The following is a 19,496-nucleotide window of genomic DNA, read 5'->3' as shown; positions in this document are numbered from 1 at the left end:
GACCACTGTATGTGTGTATATGTAGTATAGTAAATTGTGATAATATGTCACAATATTTGTTTTTATTCTATTTTGACGATTGAGCTTTTTTTCTATCAGAAACATTACAAAATCTTACCCACAATATCTTAAGCAAATTGGATATTATAACTATGTATGCCCTAATAAAATAATATGCAGAATTTATTCAGAATTGGAATAACACCAAGAGCTTGTAAATCAGAATCAAATGCCTTGTGGCAAACAAATTACACAAATCACACTGAATAAAGGGTTTTGCTTAAACAAAGACAACAAAAACCCCTGAAGAAAACAGAGCAGAGACAGAGAGAGAGAACTATGGCATTTTTGCACTTAATTCCCCTTCAAATCGCTCTACCAGTGACTAATTATGAAGGCGTCACATGCTGGTGAAATTGTGTTCTGACCTTGGTGGTTGTGTGGCTGACAGTGTGGGGAACAGACAGCAATTACATGAGCCTCAAATGAACGCTGGTGCCTCAGAATAGACTTGGCATTCCACTGCCAACTATACTGAGTGCTCAATCCTGTGAAGTGAGTCGTGGTTTAGATGGTCTCTGACAGGTGAAAGTGAGCGAACTCAGAATAGGAATGTGGATTAAATGCTGTGAATAATGAATGATGATACAGAGCGGGGTCCTATTTTTCACCGTTAACTGAATTTGTCGCTTATTTGATTAGTGCCCTATAAACAGTGCAATAGTATTTTAACATTTCTTCACTTTACATTATAGCTTTACTTGACAAACTCTTTACCTACTATGAGGCATTTTGCATTTATAAGACAATATAAGACATTTAGGAGACACTTTCATCTAAAGCTACACTGAATACAAACAGCTTCGTGGAGCAGTTTGGGCTGACATGCCTTGCTTATGGTCAAAAAGCTGAAAATAAAGGTCAGTATTTTCCTGTACCTTTTTACACTGTGTTAGAACTTCGGATAGCAGTTTGAAATATGCTCTTTTTCCCTCTTTCTGGTGTCTTTTTCATGCATGCATAATTTTTTCTTGTTCAATATTTAAAAACCCATTGAAATTAAAAATAATGTTTTGTGGTTTACAGTCCACGCCTTTTCGCTTTGAAGCTATCAATATGCTATAAAACAACAGTTCTAGCCCTTTAATCTTACTGGCCAAGAGTGCTGATCTCAAAATTCCCTCCATCAGCAGATCTCTTTGTGTTTGTGATATGCAAATTTCCACTGCTGCATTACAAAGCACTTGTGTATGACAAACACTGGCGTGTCCTAATAAAATTGCAGTCATAAATCTGGCTTGCACAGCTCTAATAATGACAACAGTAAGTGACTTCCATTTGTCTGAGCACTGCTTCACTTCTGTTCATTCATCAAGGTGAGATACAAACTGAGACATGTAAAATCGCTGGAGTTTGGAAACACAGTCATCTTATAAGTAAGAATTTACTGGCACTTTGCATTATACATGCTGCATACAGACTTTTTTTTATCAGAGAATGTGAATTTGTCATGCCTTCTCATATCTGTCTTATAATACAGCAATACCTAAATGCAAATTGTGTTGGGCATGATAGGATATTGTTGTTTTGTGTGTGAAACACAAAAGGAGAAGTTTAGATAAATGCCCAATCTGCTCTTTTTTATAGTCAAAGTAGATGTCCTTTCTGTCACCGTTCACTTTCAATTTAATGAAAACAAGACTAAACATTGTGCTCTGCGATGTTTAAATGGAAATGTATATGGTGGTTAAAACTAACTGAGCATTAGGTATGCCTCATATTTGTATCACAGCAAGCAAGTGCCAAGTTTCACATCTGTGCTTTAAATGTAAGTCATTCAAATCAAATATATAACCTTTTTTGGAGTGCCAAACATTTTGATTTACATCTCATATCCTGCTTGCATGAGCACTGGCTCATTTACATATTGGTTTATGCCAAACAAGCATCTATAAAAGCCTGACTCAATCTCATGAGTCTTATTCTTCCTAAAATAAAAATAAATAAATAAATAAAAAAGTAGACAATATATTCAGTTCTGCCCAGAATGTCCAGGGAGGTTTTAACTATACCTTTTGTCCTCCAAAGCAGTTCCTTATGCTCGTAATCATTAGTTGCCCTGGAGGGTTGCTTAAAACAATCCAGCCTTTGTAGTGCAGGAGATCACATTCTTGAATTGTGTTCATTCAACTGATCAAAGGCCAACGTCGTACCCAACAGAGAACAAATTGTAAAGCAAATCACCAAATTACTTTCTTAACTTTTTATTTGTTTATTTATTTATTCATTCATACGTACGTACATACATGCATACATACATACATACATAAATACATACATACAAACATACATACATACATACATACATACATATGATACAATAAGTAACTTTATGTTGTATACTTACAATATAAAGGGAATAACACTGATTATCTCTGCATCACGGCACCTGTTAGTGGGTGAGATATATTAGGCAGCAAGTGAACATTTTGTCCTCAAAGCTGATGTGTTAGAAGCAGGAAAAATCGGCAAGTGTAATAATTTTAATGAGTTTGACAAGGGACAAATTATGATGACTAGACGATTGGGTCAGAGCATCTCCAAAACTGCAGCTCTTGTGGGGTGTTCCCGGTCTACAGTATCTATCAGAAGTGGTCCAAGGAAGGAACAGTGGTGAACCAGAAACAGGTAATGTGTGGCCAAGGCTCATTGATGCACGTGGAGAGCAAAGGCTGGCTGGCTGTCTTCAGATCAATCAGATAAGTAGCTCAAATTGATCAAGAAGTTAATGCTGGTTCTAATAGAAAGGTGTCAGAATACACAGTGCATGGTAATTTGTTGCATCAACAGCCACAAACAAATTACTGTGACTGTGTAGGTGCTGGTAAAAGGAAACACCAAGGCAGAGATCCAGGGGAGCCAGGGAGGACCTAATAGACGGAGGAGCCAGAGGATGACCCAGAGCAGAGCCTGAATGAAGGCCCACACGAGAAGTGATGGAAGGAGGAGCCAGGATAGAACTAGGAGCCCGACCGACTGAGGTGAAGATGTGAACAGTGAAGACCCACGCAGACGGAGACCCAGAGTGACACAGAAGGTGTGTGTGACTGATGTGGAGATGTGGGCTTGACAGACAGGAGTGGACAAGGACAAAGGTGGAAATGGAGAGAAGATGAAGCCCAGCAAAGCCAGAAGGGTAAGGGTTGATTCAAAAGCAGGAGATGCAGAAGTCCAAAGCAGCGCTGAAGTGATGATAGACTAATATGGAGCCAGATGGAAGAGGGAGTCCCGTGGATTCTGATAGATGACAGACCAGCTGAGGGAGAGTTGAGCCAAGTTGGAGCCAATGAGTCAGAGGTAAAAGTTGGAATCTGAAGCTCGGAGGCCAGAGGTAAATCTAGGGGATCCTGAGACCAGAGCGGAGCTGAAGATCCGGAGCCCATGGTAAATCAGTGTAGCTGGGCGGAGCCACCAAAATAGTAGATGATAGGCTGAAGGGAGCCAGCAGTGGTGGGGCTATGGAACTGGATGGAGGAGGGATTGGAAGATTGGGTAAAACCAGTTGTGATAAAAGAGACTTAGGGCCGAACGTGACCATGGGAACACAGCCATGGGAAAGTCTTTGGGAGTCAACCCTGAGGAAAAATCCAGAGTCAGAATACTAAAGTCAGTTTAGGACTGCTTAAAGCGCAGCTCTTGCAACTCTTGTATCAACATCAAAACCAAGTTGTGTTGGCTCTTGCCTATTCGCAAATATTATGGTTATCAAAAAGAAGCAACAGGTTTTCTAGCTAGACATAGTTTTTTTTTTTTCATGAGACTAGCCTCCCAGACTTCAAATTCACAATGGAGAAGGATTTCACCTTCTTCTGGTGACTAATTCAGAAGAAGAGCAAATAGACCATTGCGTAGGCTTTGCAATTCAAAATAGCCTGCTGGGAAGCATTGTCCCTTGATGCGTGGGATCTGAGTCCTTTTCATGCAGCTTTACACCACAGCAGGACCAGTCAGCCTCATTAATGCTTACCTGCCAAGTTTGAAATCCACAGCTGAAATAAAGGACAAGTTCTATAATGATCTTAACATTGTTCTCAGTAAAAGTATCTAAACAGTTGCTCACATGTCCAACAAATTCTACTGAAGTACAACTGGAAATCGAGGGTAATGTGGTGTCATATAAATCTCATAAATATAACATCATTGACAAGCAAAGCAATGACACAGGCTGTTACTCTGGTTAAAATATCTATATTTAAACACCGTTGGAAACATTTGGGATAATGTAAGTACACAAGTCAACAAATATATAACATTATTCTAGTGGCTTTTGAATATTGTAATCCAAAATTCAGTAACCCTTTATTTTGATTGTCCCTTTATAACTTTGTATTTACTTTTCCCAGGAAATGTCCTGTTTTCAAATCCTGTCCTGGCCCAAAAAAGAAAAAAGAAAAAAATCCATACAGAGAGGGCATAATTTAAATGTATTGAAATTAATAAGGAACATTTGAGTAAACTTCAAGTATCATATAAGTATCTCATTGCCCGGCAGAGTGTCCCGGTTTTTGGTAAATAAAACATGGTCAACCGATATTTACTATAAGTATCTACATGCCAACCAACTCTCATTAGAGTATGAGAAGATCATCTGCTTAATATCTGCTATAAAAAGTCTTTATTGTGATTCTCCTCCAAATTCTACTGGATATCTACTGGATTCTACTGACTATAAGTAACATTGCAAGTATGTCAACTTATTCTAACCATAACCCTACCAGTCTGCTAATACTCCACTATCACGTGGCATGCAGGAGTTAGACATGCAGGTCCAACATTACAGTCCATATACCAGTCCCATGGCCAGACCGGCGCCCCACTCTGGTTCAGCGGAGGATTGCAACGGGTTTCTGCTTCATTGTTCGCTGGTCCTGGAGATGCAGCCGCACTTTTATCCACATGATCGTGCCAAAGCGGCATTCATCACTTCACAGCTAGCTGGTAGAGCGCTACGATGGGTGGAATCCCTGTGGTCCAACGCCAGTCATGTGATCCAGACCCTCTCTGATTTCATCACACATTTCAAGGAGGTTTTTGGGAAACCATATTGGGATTTGTCGATCGATGAGCATCTTTATCACCTTAAATAAGGTTCTCATTTTGTAAATGAGTATGCTCTACAGTTTCGAACCCTCCTGGCTGCCAGTGGCTGGAATGAACAATCCTTGATAACGACCTATCAACAGGGTCTGGATCCTCGACTGCAGCTGCATCTCGCTGTATACGAGAATACCATTGGGCTAGAATGGTTCATTCAACTCTCCATCCGCTTCGCCACTTGTATGCAGTCGTGTATCAAAGAACACCAGGGCCGGTGCTGACATCATCTTAGGGTGCCCATGGTTAGAGCAGCATAGCCCAGTCATCTCCTGGAAGAAGGGAGAAGGCCTGAAGTGGGGCGACATCTGTTTCCCGGACTGCATCCCATCTCCACCGGTACGTCCCTCTCCTCATTCCCAAGATCTCCCTGTCTGTGCCACATCCATCGAGAGTCCAGTAGAGAGACGTTCGGTGGATGTCCCTTCCTTTTACGCCCCCTTCAGCGATGTCTTCTGTCCCCAACGGGCTTCTGCCTCCCCATCGTACATAGGACTATGTCATTGATCTGCTGCCTGGTGAAGCAAGGTTACATCCATCCATCCACTTCCCCTGCTGCTTCGATTATCTTCTTCGTGGCAAAGAAGGTTGGAGGCTTGCGGCCTTGCTTTGACTACCGGGCACTCAACAACATTACAGTCAAGTTCAGATATCCCCTTCCTCTCGTCCCAGCTGCCCTGGAACATCTCCGTGGCGCTACTGTGTTCACTAAGCTGGACCTCCGCAGCATGTACAACCTCATCTGGATATGTCAGGGGGACGAGTGGAAGACCGCTATCTTCCACTCGGTCTTCCACTGTGGAACCGCTATCTTCCACTCGGTCTTCCACTGTGGAACCGGAGTTGAGGAGGGCATAGACTGGCAGGGAGACATCAGCAGTAATGAGGTTCACAACTGTGGTGAATGGTTGACTCTTGTAGGAGGAAGGGTAGATCACACTCACCAAAGGAAGAGGAGGACGCGTGGGGCATTTGGCGATGAAATGATCAGGTCATGCACTGTACAGACATAACCCCTGCCCAATCCGTCTCCTCCGTTCCGCTGGGGTTAACCTTGCATTCTCTAGTTGCATGGGTTCGGATACTGGTTCTGGAGGGCTGACAGATGCTGATCGGCAGAGGGACGGCAGGCTCGGGAACTGGTCCTGGTGTTCAACCGCATGTGTGGATCCAGGCCTTGACGATAGGTAGTGAGAAGCGCCTGTTCGTTCCACCCGCTGGCGGCGGCCAAGGTCCGGAACTGCAAAGCATACTCATTTAACAGACATGTCATGTTGTTTTAAATTATACAGCTTCTCACCCACTGAAGCATCCCAGGGGGGTTTTCCGAATACATCCTTGAAGTGAGAGAGGAATCTTGACAATGATTGTACGATGGCATTATCTTGAGAGTACAATGTTTCCGCCCAGCGCAGGCCTTACCGCTCAACTGAGATACTATGAACGCCACACGGGCACGATCTGTCGGATACAAGTGCGGTTGCATCTCCAGGACCAGTTAGCACTGCAGGAGGAATCCGTTGCAGTCCTCCGCCGATCCAGAGAAGGGCGCCGGTTTGGCCATGGTACTGGCGAAAACAGGGGACGTGGAAGTGGTGCTGGTGGATGCGGAAGCGCTTGCCGGCGCTGAGGATGGTGGACCGGAGGGGAGAGCGCGGCAAACTGCATTCATCAGTTCTTGAAAGGGATCCGGGTGACTCATACTGGTGCTCGCTGTGTTGGTCCGGTCTTCTGTTACGGGTACAGACTGACGGAGACAAGATGTGAGTTAAGCAGGTTTTATTCTGAGCACCAGTAGAGTGATAACAGTGACTGAGTGTTGACGTGATGGTGATTGGGCTTCTCAGAGATATCTTCGGGGGGCTTGGAGAAACTCAGGAGGGAACAATGGAGAACACGGAACACACACACGCTGGACACCGGAGATCGCTGGAGACTTGGAAGTAGACGTGGAGAGAGGTAATTCTCTTCGAGGGAGTCCTTAAGGTAAGCAAAACAGGTTAGTACCTTTGTGCAAATGAGACCGGACAGTGACTGGGTGCGTGTGTCTGTCGTTTGTGCTACTGGTGATGGGCGTGGTAAAGTGCATCAGGTGTGCTTGATTAAAACTCAGGTGAGAGTGATCGTGGAGTGTCTGTGACGTGGGAGCCTGCCGTGTCTGTGACAATATGTTACTTTAGACCACCATCAAGTGTTTTTATTAGTTTCCTGTCGCGATATAATGGGGATTTCATTCATATGGTGATGTTAAAACATGTTATATTTATAATATTATATGGAGCTAATCGCTACACCTGTTAGCAGTCATAATGTAAACATCCATTATTGATATAAAATAGCTGAAATCAAATGAAAAATCACACAAAAATATTTTTCCATAGTTATTGTGTGTTTATTAGCTTATTAGTTCACGTGTAGAAATGTAGAATTGGCTCGTTCTTCACAGAGACAGAATGAGGAAATGTTCACACAGGAGAAGCATGTCATGCAGAGGGCAGTATGGAGAACGTAAGATGATTGACAGCTCAGTGAGCAAATGAACGCCTGATGAGAAACAGAGAGAGGTCTGTGCATGTTTAATTTTTTTCATATCGGATAATTCAGTCAGAAATGAATAGAAATGTTATCCTGTATGACGAAATATTTAGCAAACGTGATCATAAATTAATATTTCTCCAAATATGAGCACTTTTGAACTAAGAGCTAAACTTAAAAGCTGTTCTTTGCTATCTGTGTGAACACAATCGAGCTGCTGCAGATGAGAGAGAATTAATGCGCATATGTGATATTCCATTCAAAATATCATTCATAACGGAGCTATTATTATAAACTCCTGACATAAATTAAGAAATTAATGTCACTGCAACCCAGTTTTATCATAAACATTGTTCAAATATTGAAGCTGAAGTCTTCATTCTATCTAATGTTTTGTCCAGATAAAGTAAGAGGGGGATGGTTTAATGAGCAGTGAATGCTGGGCTGTCTGTGATCTTTGACAGGCATGGGGTTAGATTATTTTAGATAGTTGCAATTAAAAAAAAAAAAAAAAAAAATCTAAAATAACTGCAAAATTTCAAAAGATATTTTGCATACTATTTTTTATGTCCACTCGGCTTTCAAATCTGAGGTGGCACATGTTGGCACTTGTCTCAAAGTCTGCCATTCTGCCTGTCTTTCTTGGCTTTTATACCATGTTTCATTCCAGTAATGTACCTTCCAAGAACCCCTGGCAGATTTTCTTGCCTTTTTAAAGTTGACTTGTGCAATTGCACCTGTGGCTAATGGTTAATGGTTGCCTCAGCAAGGTTTTACCAGATAGTTTGGCACGAGAGCAGACCCTCTCAGCAGCATGACACCTCTTGGACGACACTGAGCTTAATCAAATGCTCATTATAAAAACCCTTCAGTTAGGCCCAAATAACACATCTGTATCTCTTTAATTCCTCTCCTGCTCTTCAGACATGTAAATAGAGGAAGGCTAATGTGCTAATTAGATACATTTTATAGTCGAGTGCTTGTAATGGCATTTCATGAATGTGCGTTAGTAGAACCATCAGGTTGACCTTTTGTCACCATTTTTGAGCTTTTAGGCAAATGGTAAAATTAAACAGACAGCAATTTTAGCTATAAAAAAGATAAGAAAAACTCTTATATAAAGGTACATGTGAGCAACTCATGAAAATTAATAATTTATATTTGGGATTTATTTATATTTACTACTTATTTCAGTTTTAGTTGTAATGATTTTAATACTTCACCTTACATAGTTTTATTTCACTTAGTTTCCAAACAGCATTCCTCATTTTAATTTAAGTAAGTAAATAAATAAATACAAATTATATATAAATAGTATAAAATAACTGTGTAGGTTTTCATGGGATACAATTTTCCCTTTTTTATTTGAGGCGGCACATGATGGCACAGAAAAACAAAGCAAAACTGCTGAATAACAAAATGAATAACTTAATTATTTAATATTGCATTAAAACAATGTGACAGTAGTGACATACATTCCAAGGCCCAAACTTTGAATGTTTGAAAATAAATAAATAAACAAACAAATAAATAAATAAATAAATAAATAAATAAATAAATAAATAAATAAATAAATAAATAAATAAACGAACAAACGAATGAATGAATGAATGAATGAATGAATAAAATGTAACCTTGCCGTAAAATATTCTATTCTATTCTATTCTATTCTATTCTATTCTATTCTATTCTATTCTATTCTATTCTATTCTATTCTATTCTATTCTATTCTATTCTATTCTAGATCATTGACAGCAGTCCTATAAGCTCCAATGCCATGGGTTTAAATGAAAAATAAATAAATAAAAACATTACAAAAATAATGCTCACTATGACCATATATTTATTTTTTTAAATACAGGCACATGCTTGAACAGGGAAATAACCTATGTTCCCCAAAGACCCTAAAAGCTTGTTAATATTGTTCAGGGTGAAAAGGAGAGTCAAACTGTGAACCCACAGCTCTACAGGCCTACTCACAACCATCTGAAGGCAGAGCATAGGCGAAAAGAGAAAATAATAAAGAGAAGAAAGCAAGCGAGGGAGAAACGTTTCAATTTATTGAGATTAGATTTCAAGATCAAACAGCGGATGGATTTGCATAGCCCAGGGTTGGCTGTGGCCCACTTTCCTCTGCTCTTTTGAAAGACAGCCAGTGCATGCCATTATCTGTGTTGGGGTTCCACAGCTCAGAGAAAGAGTGAGGTTGGCAGTGGCACAGCCTCTAGTCCCACAGTGGCCAGCCTGATCTCATTGTTTATAGGTATTAAAACGAAACAATGCAGTGACAAAAGCATACTTTTCTGCATGTTTGGAAAGATACTGAAACATACAATATGGATATATAGACAACATCTAAAAACTAAACATTTTTATGTATTACAGCTGTAGAAACATAAGAGAGCCTATTTACGGAACTTTTAGAACATAAATATATCTGTATATGTATTTTTTTTCTGGCTGTGAATTAAGTAAATAATGTTAATCAAAGTCTTTATATATATGCACAAACATGGTGTAATTATAATACTTATGAATGGGAGAAAGTGCAGCTCCCAATATGGCGGAATAAGTGCCGCCTTCTACAAACCCAATTCAAAAAAATTTGGGACACTGTACAAATGATGAATAAAAACAGAATGCAATGCTGTGGAAGTTTCAAATTAAAATTTTATTCAGAATACAAAATACATGATACATTAATAAATACCTCTATACTCTGCTATACTAACAGGCAATGATCTGAGACACGAGCTTAGGATTACACATGTGCATTGGCTGGCCAACCTGAAATTTTTTTTTTTTTGTCATATTTCATTGGTGATTTCAAATATGAAAAAAAATTGTAAACTTGGTGAACAGTTTTGGAGAATTTTAAGTTTTACCATTCAAAGAGAGAGGAGCTGCACTTGCATGACTGAAATAGCTGCCTAAGAAGCGTTTCAAAGAGGCTCAAGTCGTCAAGTGCAATGGCTGAATGAATTGTACTTGAAGGGACTTTGTGTACATTCAGCCATTTTTTATCACAGAATAAACCCTGACAGGTTGATCAGTTCGGGGTTACATAACAATAATTACCCCACTTACTACATGGCTACTTCCCACATAAGAAAGTAATTAAACACAAAATATTGTTTTTATTTATTTATTTTTATTATTATTATTATTATTATTATTATTATTATTATTATTATTATTATTATTATTATTATTATTATTATTATTATTATTATTTATCAGGTCCCTAAATGAAAATAGCTGCTAGCAAGTGGTTTTGGCGATTGGACAAGCTGCAATAGTAAAATTTACAAAAGTTGCATGGCAATGCAAAACAGTACTAAACTGCCCTAACAGAAAAATTAAGCTAAGAAACGTATCTCTTTCATGTAAATTTGAATTGAACTGTACATAAAAAAAAAAATCTGTTATTTTCTCCATTCAAATGTTGTGATTGTGTCACATCACACAGCAGTTTCACCTTCAGTGTAAACAGACAAAGATTGCTTTGGTCGCAGCTTTGCTGGTATCTTCTATATGTCCAGGGTGATTGCTTCATACCTGTCACCTTTCAGCTGCATGTATGAAACATTTCAGCATACAGTATACACTTTTTTAAGTGCTGCTGTGAACACAGATTGTAAGTACTGCTTCAAAATGTTAAAGAGGAAACAGGAATTAAGAGTAAAAAAAAAAATGAGAGTAGGCAGTTTATTGAAAACTACATTTAAAGGGGGGGTGAAATGCTGTTTCATGCATACTGAGTTTTTTACACTGTTAAACACTTGGATTCCCATCCTAAACATAGTCAAAGTTTCAAAAACTAATGTTGGACGTTTGATAGAGTATTTCTGTGTCAAAAATACTCCTTCCGGTTTCTCACAAGTTTCGGAGAGTTTTTTTTCGAGTATGGGTCTACTTGACGTTAAAAGATCGGAAGGTCCTTGTATGGGCCGTACGGGCTCTTCTCCCGGTAGGGTGCGCGCGCGTCACTAGTGCGAGAGAGGAAATGCACGCTGTAAACAGTCTCTCAGCTGCAGATCCAGTCGTCCGTGAACACTAATGTCGGTTATAGTCCGCGCCGCGCTCCACTTCATTCCTCCAATTTGACATTAAGGCGACTTCAACGCTTCAGCACAGCATTCCGGGAAGGCAGCGCTGCATTTGAACCGATTTGAACGCAGAAATGCTTCAGTCGCATCGCAAAGTGGATCTCCACACTCCAAGAAGTGTGTTTTTGACGGAGCCGTCCCAGCGATAAAGGTTCGGTCCTGGAAGCAGCCGGTGAGTAAAACTGCTTCAAATGTCTGTGCTGTGCTTATCGTCGTGTATGTAAACATCAGTAAACGACACGATCGCGTGCTTCGTCATTCAAATGCACTAATGGACTTCATTGCTGTTCTATGTAACTTATAACGTTACACTACTCTGACGTGCAAAACCGTTTTGCTTGCTACTAAGGTTTGGTCGCATACAATAGTCCATAAATCGAATCATGTCATGTTGACAGGCCTCTAAATACAGTACTTACCACAGAGACGGACGTCCTGCTGTTGCTGTTTCTATTTAAGCCTCCGAATTAGATTCTGGATCATATCTATTAGCTGAGATAGCTGAGATGGGTTTCTCCACGCTTGAGGACGTCACCGCTTTGCGCATATGTCATTCTTTAGCTCCGCCCACACGATACGCCTCCAGGCGCTCGTTTTTTTCCGGAAAGACTCGGTACAGACCATATTTCTTTTACAAATATAATAAAACGAAAGACTTTTCGGAGATATGAAGGATGCAATACTACTTTATAGGTACTCAAGATTAACATGAGATTGACTGAAACTGAGTGTTTCACCCCCCCTTTAAACTCAAACAGGCTGTTCATCAGCTGATCAAATGTTTAAGCCCATAAGACCATAGCCTTAAAAAGTTATTGTCCTTCAGGCAGACACACTGTCATTATCCCCTGATGGCAAAAGGCAAAAAGGCTTTATCTCTTTGAATGTGGCAGGGTTGTTGAGCTGCACAAGCAAGGCCTCTTACAACGTGTCATCGCTGCAAGGTTGGATGAAGTAAGACCATCATTTTACATTTCTTAAATGATCCTGAGAGTTACGAAAAAAAAAAAAAGAAGGAAAAAAAAGTCAAGAGGTAGACCTGTACTGAGCTGGATGATATGACGGGTTGTCCGTGAAGAAATAGGGGTGATCTTCGACCCAAATTAGGCCCCTGCTAAAGCTGACTGCAGCCTAATAACCATAAGACTGTATCTGCGAGAGAAGTGCTTAAAGAACAAAAAAAACTTCTTCAAAGGGCCACGTTTCCTCCCATGCCACAAACTTGCCTGTTTGAAATTTGCAAGGGAGCATTAAACATTGGACATTGAAAGGTGGAAGACAGTTTTATTCTCTGATGATAATTATTTTTTTAACTATGGCGAACGGATGGCTTTCAATATGACGAGGAACACTCCCCCGGAAATGTTTTCTACACGGCACCTTTTCCTTCAATTGGAAAATGGAGCTTCAGGTTGTGCAGCTGGCTATGTGGACATGTTGCACGAGGCATCCCTCTTGACTGAGGGCCCTTGTCTGTGCGGTAATGACTGGGTCTTTCAACAGGACAAAGCCGCCCACCTTACAAGGAATTCTTCCAGGAGAATAATGTTGCTCTTTTGGATCATCCAGACTGTTCCCCTGATCAAAATCCCATTGAGAACATTTTGGGATGGATGGTAAGAAAAGTTTCCAAAAATGGATAGCAGTTCCAGACCGTGGATGCCTTTCGTGAAGCCATATTTAATGCATGGAGCGACGTTCCTACCAGCCTCCTGAAAACAGTTGCATCAAGCATGCCAAAACGAGTGTTTGAAGTTATCAACAAGAACAGTGGGTCTACTCACTACTTTTGTGTCTTTTTTTGACTGTTTTAGGTTCTGTTGTTGTTGTTTTTTTTCGTTTTTAAACTTTTTTGGTCTTAAACTTTTTTAGTTTTAGTTTAAATGCAGTTTTCAATAAATTGCCTACTTTCTATTTTTTTTTTTTTTTTTTTTTTTTTTTTGTCTCTTACTCCTCTTTCTTCTTTTGGCATTTTAAGCAATACTTACAAACTTACAACCCAGTTACAATCCACCAGCGCAAAATGTGAATGCTTATAATGTTTCCCCCAGTCTTAAGATTTTGTTCACGAGTGAATATGTCATGATTCACCTGCACTACAGTTCCCATCATCCTCCCTGAATCTCACCTGTACACACTCAACAATCACCCTCATCTGCTTCCCACTATAAAAACATGTACCACACACGTCATCATTGTCTGGTCTATAACTAAGATTTCCAAAACCATCTGATGATTTGCTTACCTGAGCTACTTATTTTTCCGATTGTCTCTTCGTTGCTGTGTTATGCAGATTCCCTCCCCAGTCCACTCCAGCCCTTCTGGCACTGGAGGTTTTATCCATTGAGATTCCACGGACACCACGGAACTCCTCCCAAGTCCTTTGCCATCAACACTCCTCATGTCAGTCCCAGGATCCAATCCCAGAGTCCAGACCAGTAAGAGAAAGAAAGAAATGCAAAATAAATAACAGAGTCCATTCTAGTGAGATATGTTCTAGTCCATTCCAGTGAGAGAAGTTCCAGAGTCTGTTCCAGTGTAGTCCATTCCAGTAAGAGAATTTCCAGAGTCTGTTCCAGTGAGATATGTAGCACACACCTATACGCCCCAGCCCCTGAGCACAGTCCAGGGTTGGCTCCAGCCCCTAAGTCCGCTCCAATGTCAGCTCCAACCCTTGAGCCCAATCCAGTTTGACAGCATCTCCATGGCTCCCTGAGCTACCGGCACCACCCTGACTTCCTGTACTGCCGGCACCTCCATGGCTCCCTAAACTACCTCAGTGGGTATATTCTTTTTAGCATGAGGTCATGCCTTCTGGGAGTGAGGAGTACTGTCACGATTCACCTGTCACCTCTACCCTACAGTTCCCATCATCCTCCCTGTCTCCCACCTGCGCACACTCCACAATCACCCGCACCTGCCAGCAATCAACCTCATCTGCTCCACACCATAAAAGCATGCACCACATACATCATCACACCCTGTTTTACAATTTGGACTTCCCAAACTATCTGATGATCTGCTTTCCTAAGAGCTTAAGCCTAGTTCACACTGCCCGATTTTTGCCCCGATTTTGAGTCGCCGACAGGTTTTGTGAAATCGCCGACAAATGCCCGAGATCACAGGCAAATCGGTGCTCGTGCACGCGGGTGACAATCACGCAGTATGAATTATCAAAGACGCGATCAGAGAGAATCGCCGACGAGTCGCCGACGCCGGTGAGATATTTGGCATGCTAAATATCTGGAGCTGTCGGCGATTCAAACTCCTGCTGTGTGAACAGCGTTCTGACTGAAAATTACACCGACAGCCAATGAGAGAGTGAGATACAGGGTCGCGGGAGGTTCAGGGAGGAGTTATAAAGCAGAATTTCAGTATTTTAATAGATATATTTACAATTCTATCAAACAGAAACAAAGGCCAAACATTTGCACATCCAGCCACAGCAGCAGCACATTAAATAATTATTTATTTACCTCAAACTGTCTTTGCAGAACAAAATCCTGGCTCCCTCTGTCTCTCCAACAATTTCTTCCGCCATAATCTTTTTTCTTTTTCTCCACAAATCAGCGCACATACAATTTGAAGCAAACTTTGTGCAGTTTATCATTTTTAATAACAATTCCAAGTCTCGCGCGAGAACTCCGGTCTGACGCACGTGTGATCTCGCGTTGTTTACTCGGCACATCGCACGTGTGTTTGGGAAACATAGTTTGCACACCGGAGAGCGAGAGAGTTGTCGGCGATACTTCCTCTTGTTCAGTCATGCAGTGTGAACTCCTCTGTCGTCAAACCATCGTGCAGTGTGAACACAGCAGTGACTGAATGATACCCCAGATAGTCATGCAGTGTGAATAGAGCAGTGACCCAACGAGTTTGAACATCATGCAGTCTGAACTAGGCTTTACTTACCTCTGCGATTGTCTTCTCTTCGCCGTGCTATCCAGATTTCCTCCCCAGTCATGTGTCCTTTTCCACAGACCTGTAACAGAAATAGAAATCCCCTTTATTCATTCAAAACAGCAACATTCAAAATTGGTGTTATTGACATTTAAAATGCCACTTTAACAGCAGGCAGAACCCCATTTAACACTGACTTATGCGTTTTACATTTCATTAAGTTAACATTTCAAGTCTTGTCGGGGTTCAGCAATGTCTATTGATTATTATTTTATTTTAATTTTTTTTATGCAAGTAGTAAAACTGCTTTAAAAACACAAAGGGTTTATGATGAAATGTATGTTTATCTTTTGATTTTTGATGACATTCAAAAAATATTTATATTAGTATAGGGCTGTATTTAATTATTATATATTTTGAATGGCCTAACTTGATAGATTTAACCAGTGTATGCATGTATTTTCTTATTAGGTCAGGTGACAGGTAAGATATAATTACATTTGGGACTCTGTTATTCATTACATTTTTAATGAAACCAAATCAGTTGTTGCCATCTGACAACATTTAGCATTTTCATCACAGTAAGCACAACAGTGCACTATTGAAGCTACTGTTGTACCTGTATTTTTCTGTAGCTTTCCAAAGAGATATGGGTTTCCTTTATACCAACAAATGTAAAATGTTTTGGATTGAAATGGAAATAATCCCAGCTCCAGAGGGAATGTGGAACAGGACATCAGAAACGAATGCTTCCAAAAGAGCACTGGTAATGAGTTGTGTGTGAGACCTGTGTGCCGTATAATCCTCTCACAGTCGTAGGACGAATTAAAATCCTAATTAATTTGGTTGCTGCCTCTGCAGCCAAAAACTTGTTTTGGCCAAAGTAGGTCAGGTTTATCAAGAATCAAGCCAACATAGCTAAACAAATTCCTCCCTACCTCTAGATTGTTGAAAAGTCCTCAAGATCATGCTGGATGTGCAAAAGCCCCTTAAAAGTGATTTTCATTTTCTACTGTAAAACACATTTGGGGGAAAAAAGAAGAAAAATCAGCAAAACATAAAAAAATATATATATATATTCCATTATACACTATCGTTCAAAAGTTTGGGGTCAGTAAGTTTTTTATGCATGTATAAGTATGTACCGTATGTGTGAGTGTATTTTTAGAAATTGCAATAAATTGATCAAAAGTGACAGTAAAGACATTTATAATGTAACAAAATATTAAGTTTCAAATAAATGCTGTTTTTTATTAGATTTTTCTGTCGCAAACGTTCTGTCAACATTACTAAAGGAAATTAATACTTTATTCAGTAGCAACACATTACAATTATCAAAAGTGACAGTAAAGAAGAAGAAAAAATCCAGTTTCAAATAAACCCTGTTCTTTTAAACTTTATATTCTTCACAAAAAAAAACACATATTTACAACTTTTTTCAACACTCATAACATGCAAGAATAATATATAATAGGTACATTAAGGTAATAATATCCTAATATGGTATGCTGACATTTAAAATGTCACATTAACTGCAGAGTTAGCAAGAAGAAACCTATTTAACATCACTTTCACCTTTACTGCGTATTTCATTAACACACTATTAATGTATTTACATCAGGCAGTAACAGAGGGAACTATAAATAGATACGAGACAATATATGTGAGATGTGTTGCTGCTTAGTTGTTAAGTTTTCCAGTCCTGTGAGCTTGTGTTCCTCTGATACACTATGAGTGATTATTTGCTCTTCTCCATGGTTTGAGACCTGCTGATTTTCCCTAGAACTCTACAAGGTAAACCCCATGGTGTCGGATGCTTAATTGTCTTCCTGTGGGAAGGTGAGAGTCATTATCTGTGATGGATTGAACTGAACTTTCAAGGGCAAATTAAATGTCTGAAAAGGTGAATATTTAATTCTTGCTCGGGGGCAAAGCAGATATTAAGTATGTAGCATCGTCTGACCTCTCACCCTCTCATGTCAGAAGAAATGACAAATCTCTGAATCTCTAAAGGGCTTAAAGTTGGACCATGAATGACAACACAAAACAAGTTTGAACTATTAGAGATAGTGCAGATGTACCGGTGTTGAAACAGTAGAAAAAAATACTGTAATTATAATTTTATATTTATGCTTTATTTATATTGTAGGTCTTTTTATAACACTGAGGGTTCACTTACAACAGGGATAAACATGCATTATGCCAAGCACAATCGTATAATATTGGTGTATTTTTATTTTTACAGGCCTTGTAACAACTCATAATAAAATAACGCCTAAAAGTTAAATTCTTGAGCTCATAATGTAATAAAAAAATCTATATTATGAGAAATGAATTACATTATTAACTCACCAAAAACATGTAATATTTTCATTATCATAATAGCTTTTAAAACATAAATGATATTAGTGTTATCTTAATTTTTAAAAATCTAATTTCAGTCTTAAAGGGTTAGTTCACCCCAATTGCTCACCCTCATGCTGTTCCAGACCTGCAAGACATCTGTTCATCTTCGGAACACAAATTAAGATATTTTTGGTGAAATCCGATGGCTCAGAAAGACCTTCATTGGCAACAGTGACATTTCCTCTCTCAAGACCCCAAAAAAGGTACTAAAGACATTTAAAATAGTTTTGATGCGCAAAAAAACGAAATAACAACTTGAATGGCCGAATTTAAAACACTGCTTTCTGAAGCTTCGGAGCTTTATGAATCAGCGCATCAATGCATGATTCAGCTCATGTGACAAACCGCCAAACTGCTGAAATCATGTGACTTTGCGATCCAAACCATTGATTCTTTATGAGTCATTTGAGTCATCAAACGCTGATTAATTAATAAAAAAAATTAATAAAAAAAAACAGTGAATACTGAATTCGGAAGAGCATACTTGCATAACCTACACTTGTCCTTTCTGTGCTATAAAGATAAAGATAAAAATAATAAAATGACTTTCTAGTAAATGGCCGATGGTTTCGCTAGATAAGAGTCTATTTCTCTGCTGGGATCTGGCAGGCTTTTGAATCTGCACTGAGAAAATCCTGGAATATTTTACTCAAAAAACAGCATTTCTTTACAACTGTAAAAATAAAGACATCTTGGATAGAATAAATATCAGGAAATTTCTCTATTTATCTCTTGCCTTTTACATTTCCTAAGGTTCCTAAGTAAAAATCAGGGAATAGTGATTGAAATGGATGTTGTGAACATTCTTGAGAAAGAAATTAATGAGAGGTGATCTACTTATGATGATACATGTATGAAGACTGTAAACTGAAGGATGTCATATATTTTTTCTGAACCTTATTTTGTATTTGAACACTTAATTAAAAAAAAAAAAAAAAAAAAATATATATATATATATATATATATATATATATATATATATATATATATATATATATATATATATATATATATATATATATATATATATATATATATATATATTTCTCTTTTCAACTGTTTTGTTTATCCTTGTGTTTATTTTTAATTCTTACACATGGCGTTCTTACTTGTCATGCATATGTTATCACTATTTTAATTAATTTATATGTAAAGCACTTTGAATTGCCACTGAGTATGAAATGTGCTATACAAATAAACTTGCTTAGCCTTGCCTTTAGCTCATAATTAGCCTGTGCGCATTCCAACTCATTTTGCCAGCATGGGTCACCAATGTGTGTGAAGAACAAGATGATCAGTACAGTTGAGGATTTACATTATATATATTTTTTTATGCTAAAGTGTCACCAAGATACGTGTAAGTATTATGACAAATAAATATAAAGACCCTGA

This window comes from Pseudorasbora parva, chromosome 15 (genome assembly GCF_024679245.1).
Source record: "Pseudorasbora parva isolate DD20220531a chromosome 15, ASM2467924v1, whole genome shotgun sequence".
Classification (NCBI taxonomy): domain Eukaryota; kingdom Metazoa; phylum Chordata; class Actinopteri; order Cypriniformes; family Gobionidae; genus Pseudorasbora; species Pseudorasbora parva.
The sequence above is the reverse complement of the archived record's forward strand: the minus strand, read 5'-3'. Positions refer to the sequence as shown.